Source organism: Hordeum vulgare, chromosome 3H, assembly GCF_904849725.1.
Source record: "Hordeum vulgare subsp. vulgare chromosome 3H, MorexV3_pseudomolecules_assembly, whole genome shotgun sequence".
NCBI lineage: Eukaryota > Viridiplantae > Streptophyta > Magnoliopsida > Poales > Poaceae > Hordeum > Hordeum vulgare.
Genome location: NC_058520.1, coordinates 397,125,556 through 397,130,515, shown reverse-complemented (window position 1 = coordinate 397,130,515; position 4,960 = coordinate 397,125,556).

Sequence of the window (4,960 nt, the reverse complement as noted above, 5' to 3'; positions counted from 1 at the left end):
ATTCGCTATTTTATCGCCGTTTCGTATGCTAGGATTGTGGGAGTTACATGGCCCAGGCCTCGTAGACTGCGACCTCTGCGATTGATGCTGCGTTTGATGCAACTTCGTACCTAACCGATCGGTGTTTTACCGGACCGTCTCTTTGACTAGTGGCACGAGATGCTGTCTTGTGTCCATCCACGATCACGATACCGGCGCCCACAGCGGTCTTTGCAGATTGCTGGCCTTCTTTCTACTCGCAATCGTCCTCCGCGCAGCCCCGAGGCCTCTTCTCCATTAACATCCAGATCGTTTGGTGGCCGTGAAAGCAGCGAAATGGGTGCATCTTCGACACACATCAACCCCTCCTTGTCGCATTTTTTTTAACAATCCGCAAAACTTTATTACGCCGTCATGATGTTTACATGAACGAATGAAAGAGTGGCCTAACCAAATATGACGAACCCATCCTAGTTTTAACACATGTTTCGTTAAATTATGAGTTTTAAAGTTCGAACTCCTAAACTCGTGGACAAAACTACAACTAGAATAACTAGAAGAATAGTGTATTATGTCATGTATAATTGCATCATAGTGTGCCCCTGTCTTTTGACGTCTTCGACCACCACCTTGCAGTCAGACGCCACATGGATGGATTGTAAGTTCATGTCCTCTCTAAATGCCATAAACTCTCTTACCGCTAGAGCTTTCAATTAGCCGGGTTTGAGATGCCACGAAAGACAATTGTCGAGGCCCCCCAAAAAGCGCTGTCCCTGTCCCTTCATACCGCGTCAACCGATCTAACGCCCTTCTCCTGGCCACAAGTGCATCTACATTGATCTTGATCGTGCCTAGTGGTGGGGAATCCAACCCCTAATCGTTGCGATGTCGGCACTGGATGGAGAGATTTGAGGTTTCTTGATGATCTCAATCTCGTTGCATTAAGACTGGATAAACAGATGCATCGACATTGGGCTTTGAAAAATATCTTGATAAATCGCCTTTCGCCACACGAAGCAAATAGCCCACGGTGTGATCATCATTCGGACGAAGAGATGATGATGTAGTTGTTTCATCAATAAAAAGATCCACTCCCTTGTATTGTTCATATCATCTTGGCACATCTTGTCAACACGGTACTCATTTGCCAATGCCCATACACTTCTTGCCAAAGAACAATTTATCAAGGCATGCCTCGAGGAGTCCCTTGCGCCGGACAGTCGACATGCAGCCGAGGTGGACATGTTCCTGTGGTGGAGCAGGTCCGAGGTGGGTATAGAGCTTTGCGCAAGCCTTCACAAAAATAGTTTAACCTTTGAAGAAACATCAATGCCCCACATATGTGCCCATTCATTGTTTTTCTGGCCATTGCGCGATGCATCTTCTCTCTCATCTATCCAATTCTGCCTTGTGATTGGCCATTGCGCGATGCATCTTCTTTCTCATCTATCCAATTCTCCCTTGTGATTTTTGTGTGCAAAATTATTCTGTATGCAGACTTCACCAAAAAAGTTCCCCACTTCTTACCACTCCAAGAAAGTCTTCTATGTTTCTTGTGCATAATGGAATTGATAGTATCGCCTCATCATCAATTGGCAAGAATACCTTGCATACAAGCTGTTCGTTACATGCGGCCTCTGATGTAATTATCAACTCGGATACAAGGCGCGGTGGGTTTGGAATTAGTGAAGATATAGGCCTCATCATACATGTTCCTGGCAGCCAGTTGTGTCTCCAAATGTCCGTAGTGTTCCCGTTCCCAATCTACGGATGATGCCTTGCCTCAAGATATCTCCTCCATCAAGAATGGCACGCCAGATTTGTGATGGCCTGCTACCAAGCTCGGCTTCTAGAAACTCTGCTTCAGGGAAGTATGCTGCCTTCAGAATACGTGAGCTGAGAGACGTTGTCTCATTTAGAACTCTCGAGGCATGCCTTGCAGGTAGGGCAAGATTGAAAATTTCCATATCACGAAAACCAAGTCCGCCTAGGTGTTTCGGCAATGTCAATACATCCCATGCCACCCAGCTGGGTTTTTGCTTCCCAGCCTTGCCCCCCATCAGAACCGCCTGATTATAGATGTTATGTTGTCACAAAGTCCCGTCAATAGTCTAAAGTAGTCCATGGAGTAGACTGGCAGCGCCTGGGCTACGACTTTGATAAAGACTTCCTTGCGTGTGGCTGATAAGAGCTTCTCCATCCATCCCTTCACTCTCGCCGAGACCCCGTCCCTTAAATACTTGAACGTGCCCATCTTGGATTGACCCATCTTAGTAGGCATGCCCAAATACCGCTCGCTTAATGATTCATTATGTACGTTAAGAGTTCCCTTGATACTGTCTCTCAAGTGATGCGGGCAACCCTTGCTAAAGAAAATAGATTACTTCGCGAGATTCACTCTTTGCCCTGATGCGCCGCAATATGTTCCCAACATGTTTGATACCGCCATAGCTCCCTCATTACTAGACTTGAAAAGCAGCAGACTATCATCCGCAAAGCGAAGGTGGTTGGCCGTCGGGGTAGTGGGAGCCACCTTGACCCCATTGAGCATGGATGATTGAGAACTGGATTTGAGGAAGCACGGAAGGCCCCCTGCTGCAATCAAAAATAGTTAGGAGGATATCTGATCTCCTTGTCGAATACCTCATGAAGGATTAAAATATTCAAGTTTCTCTCCATTGAACAATACTGAGAAGGATACCGAGCTTATCATACTCATAACAATCTCCACCCAATCCTGGTTGAAACCCAACTTAAGCATGATAGCTCTAAGGTAGCTCCACTCTAGTCTATCATATGCCTTCATCATGTCCAATTTTAGAGCACAATGACTGTTTGTCTTAGCCTTGCTTCTCTTCATGAAGTGTAGACACTCGTAAGCACAAATGATATTGTCAGTGATGAGTCTACCTCGTACAAATGTCGACTGCTCCTCAGAAATTATGTCAGGTAGGATCAATTTCAACTTGTTTGCCACTGGATGCAAGCTTGTATATTACATTACACAAACTAATGGGGCGAAATTGTGCTAGAAGAGTAGGGTTAGACACCTTTGGTATGAGTACCAGTACCATGTCATTAACACATGCTGCACTCCCCCCTTATGATTCGTAGAACTGCCACTGTTACCACCTCACCGAATATGTCCCACTTTCTTTGATAAAAATGTGCTAGGAAGCCATCACGCCTCGGGGCCTCGGTCGGAAACATCTGAAATTTGGCAGTCTTAACCTCCTCCGATGTGTACGGCGCTCCATGCATGTTATTCAATTCCTGGGTAACCTTAAATGGAACATGTTGTAGAACCTGGTTCATGTTACTAGTCCCCTCAAATGTATATGTTGAAAATATGCCCTAGTGACAATAATAAAGTGGTTATTATTATATATCCTTGTTCATGATAATCGATTATTATCCATGCAGAATTGTATTGATTGGAAACTCAAATACATGCATGGATACATAGACAACACACTGTCCCTAGTGAGTCTCTAAAGGTCTAGCTCGTTGATCAAAGATGGTCAAAATTTCCTGGTCATAGACATGAGTTGTCATTTGATGACGGGATCACATCATTCATTAGGAGAATGATGTGATGGACATGACCCAAACTATGAACATAGCATCTGATCGTGACATTTTATTGCTATTGTTTTCTGCATGTCAAGTATCTATTCCTATGACCATGAGATCATGCAACTCACTGACACCGGAAGAGTACCATGTGTGTATCAAACGTCGCAAGTAACTGATGACTATAAAGGTGCTCTACAGGTATCTCCGAGGGTGTCTGTTAAGTTGGCATGGATCAAGACTGGGATTTTTCACTCCGTGTGACAGAGAGGTATCTTAGGGCCAACTCGACAATACAACATCACAACAAGCTTGCAAGCAATGCGACTAAAGAGTTAGTCATGGGATCTTGTATTACGTAACGAGTAAAGAGACTTGACGGTAACGAGATTGAACTAGGTATGGAGATACCGACGATCGAATCTCGGGCAAGTAACATACCGATGGACAAAGCGAATTGTATACGGGATTGATTGAACCCTTGACATCGAGGTTCAACTGATATAGCTCTTCGTAGAATATGTAGGAACCAATATGGGCATCCAGGTCCCGATATTGGTTATTGACCGGAGAGTGTCTCGTTCATGTCTGCATAGTTCTTGAACCCGCATGGTCTACACACTTAAGGTTCAGTTACAATATAAGCATAATTGAGTCATTTTGTTGGTGATCTAAGGTTGTTCGGAGTCTCGGATGAGATCCTGGACGTTACGAGGAACTCTGGAATGGTCTGGAGGTGAAGATTGATATATAGCATGAAGGTCATCAGAGTCCGAAGTGTTCGAGGGCACACCGAGGAAGTGAAGGAATACCGAAATGAGTTTTGGAAGTCCCCGACAATTGTTGGGGGGCTCATGGGCCAAGGGCAGGGGACATGGTAGCCAACCAGTGGACTAGGTGCAGCCCGACACCCTTGCCCACTTCAGCCGAAGGGAGGGAGGCCTCCTCCTAGGGTGCCGGCCAGCCCAACTTGGGTGGCAAGGCACCCAAGTGGGAGGGGCCACCCCAACCCTAGCTGTCGCCCACCTTGGCCGCCGGCCCCTAGGGGATACAATAGGGACCCCTATCCTTCTCCCTTCCCCTATATATAGAGATGTAGAGAGAGGGCAACACCATGACATCTGGCCACGATGCTTCTCCTCCTCTCCCTCGTAGTTCTTCTCCTCTAAACATCGTGTGGTGAAGCCCCGCTGAGTTGTCACCACCATCACCTCACCACGCCATCGTGATGTCAGAGGACTCGGGCTGTTACTTCACCATCGCTCGCTTGATCGAGGAGGTGAATGCTTCATCAAGCTGTAGGTGTGTTGAACGCGGAGGTGCCGTCCGTTCCATGCTTGATCGGGAGTTCGTGGGGCGGATCGTGATCGGATCGCGAAGACGTACCACTACATCAACCATGTTGTTG